This window comes from Rhineura floridana, chromosome 3, assembly GCF_030035675.1.
Source record: "Rhineura floridana isolate rRhiFlo1 chromosome 3, rRhiFlo1.hap2, whole genome shotgun sequence".
In the NCBI taxonomy this organism is placed as follows: domain Eukaryota; kingdom Metazoa; phylum Chordata; class Lepidosauria; order Squamata; family Rhineuridae; genus Rhineura; species Rhineura floridana.
The window spans coordinates 221,020,555-221,034,124 of NC_084482.1; the positions used below are offsets into that span (position 1 = coordinate 221,020,555).

General features: G+C 44.8%; 1 pseudogene; it reads right to left on the reverse strand.

Annotated features, from left to right (window-relative positions):
• Positions 1-1,322: 1,322 nt before the first annotated feature.
• LOC133381695 (oocyte zinc finger protein XlCOF6-like) lies at positions 1,323-12,697 on the reverse strand (annotated as a pseudogene).
• Positions 12,698-13,570: the final 873 nt, after the last annotated feature.

Sequence of the window (13,570 nt, forward strand, 5' to 3'; positions counted from 1 at the left end):
CACCAACCACACATGTTGCTGCCTCTCCTTTTGTTGGGAAATGGGAGATAGCACAGGATGACCCAGGAACCTCTGGGGTGATCAGCAATACCCTTTCTTGCTGTTTGTAGGTCCACTAAGCAGCACTATTGGTGCTGCTACCAGGTTGCGAATGGCTGGTGAATTGGGGAGGGAGAGAGAAAGAGAGATTGGAGGGTCAAGTCGGCTGGCAGAAGGGGGAGAGAATAGAGTTTGCCTTCTGTGAAATAGATGTGCTATCACAGGAAAAAAACTGGGTTCAAAGAAGTGCTCTTGTGTGCTTGGGCTCAGACTCCACCTCTGCCTTGTATTCAAGTTCTGGGCCAAACCTCACCAGTTTGCTTTCTGTGAAATGAGTTTCTGACACAACTACTTTCAAAATCAAGGTTATTAAAGTCTGGAACCTGTGGGAGGGACTCCTACTCATTGGGCAGAGCGCATGAGGTGGAGGCAGAAGAACTTTCCAGTCAAAAGGCTCTCAGGCAAGAAGGCTGGAGAACAGGACCTTGGACAGCCACTGCCAGTCTGAGGGCCAAACTAGAGGAGATACCAATCATGCAACAAACAATTGCACGATGAGCTTTGCAACACTAAATTGAAGGTGCAGGGCAGTTGATCCCTAGTGGGGTCCTGACATGCACCTGTTATTTATATTGGGAACAACAACAATAACACCAGCTCACCAGTCTAATCACTTTTACTGGCTAGATCCCAAGGAAGAGGCAGGAGGAGACAGGAACAGGGAGTCCTTCAAGAAACCTGGTCCCCAAGATCAGCAGTTGTGCAACTGACCTCCCAGTCAGTAATCTTCACACTTGTGATTCCCAGAAAATGGCATTCAGAGGCATACTGCTTCCCAGAGAGAAACTACAGGGAAGCATCATTAACAATTGCATAACATGGATTAGTTACACAACATGGATTAGTTTGAAGTTACCAGACCATTCATATATCTGGCCCAGAACTATCTATCCCAACAAACTGCCTCCCCCAATAATTTAAGCAGAGATTTTCTGCAGCTTTGCTGCCTTTGCTAAAGGCCCTTCTATTGCCTGGAGAAGCCATTTGGCTATGTGACCGCTGACAAAACCCAATTCTCACTCCTTTTCTCTATGCGCACCAGATGACAGTGAGGTCCTTCATTTGCCTGCTAGGAAATAGCACTGAGACCAGATGAGACTGCGGAGTGAAATCAGTTTGGAAAATGTATTTAAAATACATCAGCAGAAAACTAGTGAATTCATTTTACTTTATGAAAGATGTTAGAATAGCCAATACAAAAAATATCTAAGCAAAATAATAAATAATAATAAATAAAATTTTATTTTTGAGTCGCCTATCTGGCCGAATAAACGGCCACTCTAGGCGACGTACAATGTCATGATAAAATACAATACAACCAGAAATATAATAAAATTAAACAGCATTAAACAACATTAGAAACTGACCCATCCCCAGAGACCCCATAGGCCTGCCTGAATAGCCAGGTCTTTAAGGCCCGGCGGAAACCTGTCAGGGAGGGGGTGTGGCGAAGATCGAAAGGAAGGGAGTTCCAGAGGGTGGGGCCACAATCGAAAATGCCCTCTTTCTGGTCCGCACCAGCCTAGCTGTTTTAACTGATGGGACCGAGAGAAGGTCTTGTGTGGCTGATCTTGTCAGGCGGCTTAATTGGTGATGCTGGAAGCGCTCCTTCAGATAAACTGGGCCGGAACTGTATAGGGTTTTAAAGGTCAATACCAACACCTTGAATTGGACCCGGTAAACAACTGGTAACCAGTGTAGATCCACTAACACCGGGGTGATATGATCATGGCGACGGCTGTTCTTAATCAAGCGCGCCGCCGCATTCTGTACCAGCTGTAATTTCCGGACCGTTTTCAAGGGTAACCCCACGTAGAGCACATTACAGTAGTCTAAGTGAGAGGAGACCAGGGCATGTATCACCCGTGGGAGCAGATGTACAGGAAGGCAGGGTTGTAGCCTCCGTAGCAGATGTAATTGACACCAAGCCACCCGGCTCACTGCTGAGACCTGAGCCTCCATAGACAAGGCTATGGACCTGGTCTTTCAGGGGTAATCTTACCCCATTAAACATCAGGTCTATATCCCCCAACCTTCTCTTGTCCCCCATGAGCAACACCTCGGTCTTGTCGGGGTTTAGTTTCAGCCTATTCCTTCCCATCCATTCACTTACGGAATCCAGGCACTTGTACATGGTATCCACAGCCAACTCTGGTGAGGACTTAAACGAGAGATAGAGCTGAGTGTCATCTGCGCTTTGGTGAAACTGCAGCCCGAATCTCCTGATGATGGCTCCCAGCGGTTTTACATAGATGTTGAATAGCATGGGGGAGAGGATAGATCCCTGTGGAACTCCGGAATTGAGAGCCCAATAAAAACCATGTTATACACAAAAATACATTTTTTAGTTATTTATATTAATAAAATGTGTACACTGCAGAAGAATTTTATAAAGAATATAAAATGTACATTAAAATGGTCAATAAAAAATCAACATTTAAAAAACACTAAAAATCAATAAAATCAACAGTTAAAGGTATGCTAAACTGAACTATATGAAAACAATCAGTAAGGAGACCATTAGAAACAAGGACTAGTATTTTTTTAAATCACTTCCCTGAAAGTATCTCAAAAATACCAACAATAATAAAAAAATCATATGCAAACCAATGAAAAACATTTTAAAATCCCACAGAAACAGTAATAAAGCTCTGCCCTTAAAAGGTTTGTTGAAAAAGGAAGGTCTTCTATAGGCACCACACAAAAAAACACCTGTCTGATATGTAACAGGAGGAAGTTCAAAAAAGTAGATGCCACCACACAAAAGGCCACGTTTCTCTATCAAGCAGAGTGGACTTCCCAATGAGATGGTATGCGTAAGAGGCCATCCTCTGCAGATTTCAGTGATGGGCTGCATATATAACAGGTGAGATAATTTTTTAAGCATCCTGGCCCCAACCTGTATAGGGCTTTAATCTATGTAGCCTGCAAGATGAAGAATAAAGCTCCCATTGAAGTTCTTTCCATACTCCCTACATTTCAATTGTTTCTTTCATTGAATCTCTTTCCATAGTCCGTGCATTAAAAAAGTTACTCCATAGTGTTTTTTCATGCGAAGTAACTGTGCTCTGATTGAACCTCTTTCCACTCACTACATTTAAATGGTTTCTCCCGTGTGGGTTCTGTGATGTAAAACAAGCCTACTGCTTACACTGAAGCTTTTTCCACACTCCCTGCATTTAAACGGTTTCTCCCCTGTATGGGTTCTTTGATGTAATTTAAGGCTACTGCTTCGACTGAAGCACTTTCCACACTCCCTGCATTTAAATGGTTTCTCCCCTGTGTGGGTTCTGTGATGTAATTTAAGGCTACTGCTCTCACTGAAGCTCTTTCCACACTCCTTGCATTTAAATGGTTTCTCCCCTGTGTGGGTTCTGTGATGTAATTTAAGGCTACAGCTTCGACTGAAGCTTTTTCCACACTCCCTGCATTTAAACGGTTTCTCCCCTGTGTGGGTTCTTTGATGTGAAGTAAGCTTACTTCTCTGACTAAAGCTCTTTCCACACTGCATGCATTTAAATGGTTTCTCCCCTGTGTGTGTTCGGTGATGTAATTTCAGGCTACTGCTTAAACTGAAGCTCTTTCCACACTCACTGCATTTAAAAGGTTTCTCCCCTGTGTGTGTTCTTTCATGTGATGTAAGGCTACCGCTCTGACTGAAGCGCTTTCCGCACTCTTTGCATTTAAATGGCTTCTCCCCTGTGTGGGTTCTTTGATGCGAAGTAACTTCACTGCTCTGACTGAAGCTCTTTCCACACTCACTGCATTTAAATGGCTTCTCCCCTGTATGGGTTCTGTGATGTAAAGTAAGCTGACTGCTCTGACTGAAGCTCTTTCCACACTCCCTGCATTTAAATGGTTTCTCCCCTGTGTGGGTTCTTTCATGTGATGTAAGTTGACCATTCTCAGGGAAGCTCTTTCCACACTCCCTGCACTTAAATGGTTTCTCCCCTGTGTGGGTTCTGTGATGTAAAATAAGTTTACTGCTTACACTGAAGCTCTTTCCACACTCCCTGCATTTAAATGGTTTCTCCCCTGTGTGGGTTCTGTGATGTAAAGTAAGCTGACTGCTCTGACTGAAGCTCTTTCCACACTCTCTGCATTTAAATGGCTTCTCCCCTGTGTGGGTTCTGTGATGTAAAATAAGTATACTGTTTACACTGAAGCTCTTTCCACACTCCCTGCATTTAAATGGTTTCTCCCCTGTGTGGGTTCTGTGATGTAATTTAAGGCTACAGCTTCGACTGAAGCTTTTTCCACACTCCCTGCACTTAAATGGTTTCTCCCCTGTATGGGTTCTTTCATGTAAAGTAAGGTGACTGTTTACACTGAAGCTCTTTCCACACTTCATGCATTTAAAAGGTTTCTCGCCTGTATGGGTTCTTCGATGCAAAGTAAGGTGACTGTTCTGACTGAAGCACTTTCCACACTCCCGGCATGTAAATGGTTTCTCCCCTGTGTGGGTTCTGTGATGTAAAGTAAGTCTACTGCTCTCACTGAAGCTCTTTCCACACTCCTTGCATTTAAATGGTTTCTCCCCTGTGTGGGTTCTGTGATGTGAAGTAAGGCTATTTTTTACACTGAAGCTCTTTCCACATTCCATGCATTTAAATGGTTTTTCTCCGGTGTGTGTTGTTTGATGAAAACTATGACAAGTAGAGGATTTCTTGCTCCCATTCTTTGGCTGCTTTCTTTCAGACGTTTTTGGTCCCCTGTGATTTCCAAATATCTCTTTTTGACTCTCAGTCTTGGCTATTACCAGTGGCACCATCTGTTTTTTTCTATAATTCACATTCTGCCGGTCACCTGCTGAGGGGGAAGAGGGTTGAAAAAAACACATTGGAATTTCAAGGCAAAAACAATGCATTTCATCACAGATGAAGCCCAATTATCTGCTTCTCTATTTTTGCATCTCCATAATTCTCCCCCTTTTATCTTGTATAGCCCTCCCTCCCTATTCAATATCTATAAAAGTCGCTGACAAAACGCCTGTCGGCAGTAAACTCTCACCCTCCTGTCTTGGCAAGGAGACACTTAACCTGTCTTCTATATGCCGATGACATTGCCCTGTTATCCCAAACGCAGGTGGGCATACGTCATCTCTTAAGAGAACTTGCCTCCTTTTGTGTGGATGAACTTTTGAGAATTAACTATGCAAAATGCAAGGTTTTATTTTTCGCCAAAGTAGACATAAACACCGCTGGCAAACTGACAACCATATTATTGACCAAGTCAACGCCTTCAGTTACCTTGGCATTGCATTCCATCCCTTAGGTTCTTGGAATGCGCATTTTGTCCAGTCTGCTACGACTGCACAGAAATCAGCAGGAGCTTTACTGACCTTCTTTTATACAAAGGGTGGTCAGTACATTCTGGCAGCAGTCCAGGTATTCAACGCCAACGTGCTTCCTCAACTTCTTTACAGGACCCAAATTTGTAGTGGAGGCAATTACGCATGGTTGGAGAGGGTACAATCTAAATTCATGAGGTCCGTTTTGGGCGCTCCAAGATGTGTCCCCAATGTGACCTTACGCTTGGAATTAGGTGCCCTTCTGATTGAGACCCACGCTTGGATAGTAAAATTTAACTACTGGATGAAGCTGCTATTTTTACCCACGGGATTGCCCCCATTAACTTTGGAAGATTCCTTCCAATCTCAATGGCATCGGGTAATGATTCACAAATTCGGAACTCTCGGTTTTTCGCTCCCAGCGATTGGTGCCCTAGGCTATACGACCGCTAAAACAACAATTATCCAATGCCTCAAAGATGTTGAGTATCAGAACAACATGAGCCTAGTTGCCGCTTATTCACAATGCAGTATTAATGTAAATCCCTGTATCTTGGCCACTTACATTTCAACTTTATCTACCCCAAAACTCAGGAGAGCTTTTACCCTGGCACGATTCAATGTTCTGCCCTCGGCACTAATGGAGGGTAGATACAGGGGAGTCGATTGTTATGATCGAACTTGCCCCTGTGGAGCAGATGCGGTGGAGACAGTGAGCCATGTACTACTTTGCTGCCCTTTTTATTCAGATCTCCGCCTTAAGTTCATCTCCCCACTTTTATCTAATATTCTTCTGAGCCCAGAAGCTATGATTTTACAATATTTAACAGCAGATTCAGAATCACGGATCACTCTGAGGTCGCCTCGTTCTGCACAGCTGCTATGGCTCGCAGGAGGGACCTAATGCGATGTCTATTAGATCAAGGTTTTAGCTAGATTACTATGTGGACCCGGTTTTAGCTTTTTAGCTTTCTCACTGCAATGATACTGTATTGTATTCTATCTCCACTCTGATATTCAGAGGATTCGTAATTATATTGCTGGTCTTGGACCGTAACAAAGATTTTACGTTATCTTTGCATGGCCAGATGAAAGCAAGGTTACCTGAATATCCTACAGTGTCACACAGCAACATCAATTCCTTTCAGGTCCATATAACACTTGATGTCACTAAGCCCAGATTTGTCTGGGTTTCCTCCTACTGCCATACAACTGTGATATATATTTCTAAAATAATATGCAATGAAAAGAGGGGTGTGGGGGAAGAGAAGGGCAGCAAGTCTGCAGAACAGGACAAACTGGGCACAGCTCACTTCTCCTTGATTCTTAATAATTTGACTGCAGTCAAAAGAGCCGGTCAGACAGAAATATAGGAACAAATGAAGTTGTGATATACTAAGTCAGAGCCTGGTCCCTCGAGCTCAGTACTGTCAATACTGGCTGGCAGCTGCGCTGCAGGTTTTCAGATAAAGACACTTCCAAATTCCACCTGAAGATTCAAGGGATTAAAGTTAGCTGAGCTAAGACAGAGATGGCCAAAGACCAACACTACATGAGTTTGCAATGATGCTCTGAACCGTAAGGGGAATGCCCGACTGATCTCTCCCCTTCATCAAAGCCCTGTACAATTAGATCTTGTTCTTCCAGCCAAGAGACTAAGCCCAGGTTTGACATTTCTTTCAAAGATACAGATAAGCTAGTTAGTTCTGAACTGAAATTATTCTCCTCTCTCCAGAACAAAGAACGATCTTAGATCTCCTGGAGATGAATAGCACAGGGACATGTAGATCCAAATGTCTCTTGTGGACAAGAAACTGTTCAAAAACCTCAATTCAGTGACACTGTGGAAACCAATCCAGCTATCTTAATTTGGGGGATTTCTCAGCAGATGGGAAGGAAACTTCAACATGGATGCCATTCCCCCTCTTTATATGAACAGCCTGGCTGGATCAGACCACAGGCCTATCTATTCCAGCATCCTCACAGTGCCAAAGTGGATGCAGATGGGAAGTCTACAGGGAGCACATGAAGGCATCACTTAGCTCCAGCTGTTTTTCTGATTCCAGAGATATCACCTCTATTTATTCATTTATAGGCTCTTTGTATACCGCTATTTCATTAGAAACGTCAAAGCAGTTTACAACACGTTAAAAAAAGGCAACCACCATAAATTAAAAACATCAAATATACAATAAAAACAAAGGTCAAGTGTTGTGAAAAGAGCATGCTCTTAATTGCCTGCCTGGCGGCACAGAAAGGTTTTCAGCAGGCGCTTCGAAGTTAAAACAGAAGACGCCTGCTGAACCTCTGTTGGCAGAGCTTTCCAGAGAACTGGGCCGATGACACGGAAGGCTCGATTTCATGTCAATGTTCAAATCATTTAAACTCTATAAAATCTAGTTTCAAAGGAGATGAAGCTTCATCATATATAGGGGATATTTTACAAATGAATGCATGCAAGAGTGAATTCGTTACAAGAAATTTTAAATGTCTCTATGCAAAGCACAGTAGCAAGCTGGAGGATGCAAAGGGAGACATCCTGGTTTGCTCCAAGAAAGCTAAATTGAGGAAGGTAACCTGGAAAGAAGGTGATGTGGAAGGCCAGTGACCAACTAATTTCAGAGATGAAAGGGAGACATCCTGGATAAACTGAGGAAGGTAACCTGGGACGCACGTGCAAGAAAGTAAGATGTTTTAAATGCAATTATAATGCCAATATAGAGGTACTGATTAAACAGAAATTATAACTTTAGGGTTTCTATAGGTTTCAATTAATCATAAAATGGCATCAGTATTTGTTAGGGAAAAGCTTTAAAAGAGCAGGTCACTTTGGGTCACCAATGATTGACATTTGAGGTTTAGAAAGTCTCGAAGATCACAAAAAGCAGAACCAAAAGGAGACAGAAACCACAAAGTTTAATTTCAAAAAGTCAAACAAGCGTGCACTTTGAAAACAACCTATGTAGTCAGGGCAGACACTTTCCAGGAAAGAAGGAGATGTGGAAGGCTAGTGACCAACTAATTTCAGAGATTTGACATTAAAACATCTTTAAGTAAGAGGGGGGAACATCGGTGAGGGTATATAAAGAACACGTCATCACTCCCTGACCATCCAGAGGCAGATCCTATGTTCTCTGAGCTACCACTTAGTCCCAGCAGCCTGGGCATTGCTTTTGGAGCATGGGGGTGCCCCTCTGTTGAGTTCCTCAACTCACAGAGTAAGGAAGATCTTTCATGCCTACAAGCTACTGCATTGCTGCTAAGGATCCATTGGAGAAGCTTTGCTGATTTGAGAGTGAATGTGCATGCTTGTAATTTTCCTTTTTCCTCTTTTAAGAAAGCATTTATATTTGATGTCACACTTTTGATTACCGCTGAAAATAGAGAGTGCTTCAAAGGCACATAGCACACGCTATTGCCAACCCTACACCTATGTGAGGGAAGCGTGGGGTATTAGAGGTGTTGGGGTACTCCCTCTAGGTTCCTGGAGACCACCAAGATTCAGTGTTGTGAAATCCTTCTACAGCTTCCCTAAGTCATCTTTCAAGTCCATACCTACTGATCTCTCCCTTTCATCAGAGCCACATACAACTGATCATGCTCTTCCAGCCAAGAGGTGAAGCCTAGTTTTGACATTCCCAAATTATCCTCTCCTCCCCAAAGCAAACAAAGATTTTAGATCTGGAACCGATTAGTACAGGGACCCAAGTTATCCTCCTGACCAGTTGCCTGGAGGTGTACATAAATCTCCACTCAGGGGCTCTGTGGAAACCAATCCAGCCATCTTAATTTGGGGGATTCCTCAGCAGGTAGAAAAGAAACTTCAACCTAGCGGCTCTTCCTCAGAACAGCCCTGTGGAATCAGACCACAGGCCTATCTGCTTTATCTGGGGCGGCTCAGGACTTCATGGTTTCCATGACAACCATGGGGCTGTCTCAATTTGTTTCTGGCCCGACGCATGTGTCGGGACATACCCTTGATTTGATCTTCGTCACTGGACATGGAGATGGTGATCTGGAGGTTGGGGATTTATCATCTATTCCTTTGTCATGGACAGATCACCGCTTGCTGAAGTTTAGGCTCACAGCAGCCCTTTCCCTCTGCAAGGGCGGGGGACCTATTAATTTGGTCCGCCCCCGGAGTCTAATTGATCCTGAGGGTTTCCAAAGGGCTCTGGGGGTTTTTCCGACTGAGAAGACTGGCGCTCCTGTCGAAGCCCTGGTTGAACTGTGGAATACGGAAATGACCCGGGCGGTTGACACGATTGCTCCCATGCGCCCCCTCCTATGCAGAGCTCATACAGCTCCATGGTATACCTTGGAGCTGAGAGCGATGAAGCAAGAGAGGAGGAGGCTTGAGTGCAGATGGAGGCGAACTCCCGATGAATGCAATTACACCTTGGTAAGTGCTTGTTCTAAGCAGTATATAGTAGCGGTGAGGGCAGCAAAAAAGAGATATTTTGCTGATACTATTAAGTCATCACTCTCCCGCCCAGCGGAGCTCTTTAAAATTGTGCGAGGGCTTTTACATTCTGGTCCTCGGGATATTATAGATTCATCTGTAGCCCGCTGTGATGAGTTCGCCGAGCACTTCCAAGAAAAGATCGCATGCATTCGCCGGGACTTAGACTCCAATATTATAGCAGTTGGACCTAATGAAGTATCCAGATCACGGTCTTGTCCTCATTTATTGGATGAGTTTCAGTCTGTGCAGCTTGAGGATGTTGACAGGATCCTTGGACTGGTGCGGGTGACCACGTCTGTACTGGATCCTTGCCCCTCTTGGCTGGTGAAAGCTGGCAGGACCGGAACCGCCGGCTGGGCCAAGGAGGTAATAAATGCCTCTTTAAGAGAGGGAGTGGTCCCTGACTGCCTAAAAGAGGCGGTGGTGAGACCGCTCCTGAAGAAATCCTCCTTGGACCCAGATAACTTGAACAACTATAGACCTGTGGCGAATGTTCCGTTCCTGGGCAAGATCCTGGAGCGGGTGGTTGCTGGCCAGCTCCAGGGGCTCTTGGATGACACTGATTATCTTGATCCATTTCAATCCGGTTTTAGGCCCGGTTATGGCACCGAAACAGCCCTGGTCGCCCTGTATGATGACCTCTGTCGGGAGAGGGACGGGGGAGTGTGACTCTGTTGATTCTCCTTGATCCCTCAGCTGCTTTTGATACCATCGACCATGGTATCCTTCTGGGAAGACTCACGGAGTTGGGAGTTGGGGGTACTGCTTGGCAGTGGCTCCGCTCCTACTTGGTGGGTCGTCACCAGAAGGTAGTGCTTGGGGAACATTGCTCGACACCCTGGACTCTCCATTGTGGAGTCCCGCAGGGATCGGTACTGTCCCCCATGCTTTTTAACATCTACATGCAGCCGCTGGGTGCGGTCAACAGGAGTTTTGGGGTGCATCAGTATGCTGATGACACACAACTCTATTTCTCCTTTTCATCCTCTTCAGGTGAGGCTGTTAACGTGCTAAACCGCTGCCTGGCCGTGATAAAGGAAAGGATAGGAGCTAACAAACTGAAGCTCAATCCTGACAAGACCGAGACGCTGTTGGTGAGTGCCTTCAATGTCCAGATGGAGGATGTTCATCCTGTTCTTGATGGGGTTACACTCCCCTTGAAGGAACAGGTTCGTAGCTTGGGAGTTCTTTTCGATCCTTCCTTGTCTCTCGAGACCCAGGTGGCCTCGGTGGCACGGAATGCTTTCTATCATCTTTGACTGGTAGCCCAGCTATGTCCCTATCTAGACAGTGACGACCTCGCCTCAGTTGTTCACGCTCTGGTAACATCTAGGCTGGACTACTGCAATGCGCTCTACGTTGGGCTGCCCTTGAAGATAGTTCGGAAACCACAGCTAGTCCAGAATGCAGCGGCCAGATTACTGACGTGGACCAGAAGGTCTGCTCATATAACACCTGTTCTGGCTCATCTGCACTGGCTTCCTATTTGTTTCCGGGCTAGATTCAAAGTGCTGGTTTTGACCTATAAAGCCCTACACGGCATGGGACCGCAATACCTGGTGGAACGCCTCTCCCAATATGAACCTACCCGTACACTGCGCTCAACATCTAAGGCCCTCCTCCGGGTGCCATCCCATCAAGAAGCCCGGAGGGTTGTGACTAGAACTAGGGCCTTTTCGGTAGTGGCCCCCGAACTGTGGAATAGTCTCCCCGATGAGGTACGCCTGGCGCCAACGCTGCTATCCTTTCGGCACCAGGTGAAAACCTTTTTATACTCCCAGGCATTTGAAAGTGTATTTTAAATTGTATTTTATAGTGTATTTTATCAGTATTTTCATTATTGTTGTATTTTGACGTTGCTGGTTCTTTGTTATTGTTTGTTTTGATCTTTGATTTCGTTATACTTATTGTATTTATATATTGTGCTTGTTTTATCTCTTATGTACACCGCCCACAGAGACTTTTTGGCTTAGGGCGGTATATCAATTAAATTAAATAAATAAATAAAATAAATATCTAGTCCAGCATCCTCACAGTGCCTGATCAGATGCGAATGGGAAGTCTATAGGGAGGACATAAAGGCACCACCCTCCGATCTGACATAAGATGTGCGGCAGATAAAGGTGAGGCTTCAAAAGAACCACCAGGACCTTGAAACGGGCTGCCAATTGCGCCTTTGCTGGACTGGGGCGCACTTCTGCCAGTCAGCTTATCAGCGGTTGGAGGGGGCTTTGCTCAAGGAAGGGGAAGCTGTTTCCAATGAATGGAACTTACTTCTCCCTCCCAGCGCTGCTCTGTGAAGCAGCCCCATTCAGCTCCTGAAGTTGAAAGAAGCAGTGTGGGGTGGCGAGCCAAGGGCTCAGCTTGGCTGTGGGTGCCTGTTCCCTTTGGGAAGCCACTGCTTTTTAGAAAGATCGGCTGTGCATGGGACTTCTCTGGCAGGCAGCCCATCCGAAAGGCACCTTTTTTCCCTCCCTCCCTGCACTATGAAAGGAGGGGGAAGGGTGCTTCAGAGAGCACTTTGCAGCTTTAAGACAGTCACTGTGCTCCCAACGGGGCAAGGGTTGCACTCAGGTCCTGCTTGCTTGCTTCCTATAGGCATGCTGCCATTGGCCTGATCCAGCAGGCTCTTCTTAAAGACATCTAAGATGTTCTCCAGGAGAACTCACACCCTGATGGGTCAATTAATCTGCAACGAATCATATTACACAGGAAGTGAAAAATCCTACAATTTCCAAACCAAAATGGGGCCTCAACGCAGCTGAACATCTACCTGTTGATGTCGCATCTTTGGGATACTGGATAAAGGGATCTTTTCTTTCTTCCCAACACGAATGGAGATCCGACTCTTTGAAGGAAATAGACAAGACTAGTTACTTTTGACCAGAAAATATTCAGCCCTTACAAACAGAGATTTTTATAATTGATTTACATAAAATTATGTGTGGAAAAGTAGCGCAAACAATACAAGCCAAAACATGAGTAAAAAGACAAGCTGCCAGTTAAAGTGTCTTTTTTCCTTTGAGTTTTGTTTACAGTAGTTCCAAAATAAATTCTTTCCCGTAAAGTATCAACATTTTATAAGGAGTCCGGGCATTCAGCCAATGATCATGTCTATATATGGCTGAAGCTGTACAGGGGTGAGTCAGGAGAACTTATCAGAATACAACATCAGCATCAAGATGCAGGTTAGGATGAGAGTTCAAATGATGGAAACAAGAGTATAGTAGTAATATGAGCATGAACTGACAGAGTCTAGATCAGGGTTTCCCAACCTTTGGTCCACAGATGTTGCTGGACTATAGTTCCCATAATTCCTGACCATTGGCCATGCTGGATGGGGCTGATGGGAGTTGTAGTCCCACAACATCTGTGGCTCAAAGGTCGGGAAACCCTGGTCTAGATAGATACAAACTAGAGCTATAAAAGACAGACAGCCTTGGGGATTTTTACCAGTTGTCCGTGACACTGGTCGAAGAAAGAACCACCTGCTCTGAGTGTTAAGGTCCACACGCAGCAAAGGTGAGATCACTCCTTTTCAGATGGAAATCAATGTGACCTATGCTGTCCTTTGAAATGCAACACGTTAGCGTACATCCCCTTTGTATGTGCTGTGTAAGACCTATGTTCTGATATGTGGCTATGTCCACAAAGTATAGTAAATTAGACGTCTTAATTATACATAGACACTGATAAAGATTTCCTTTGTTGATCGG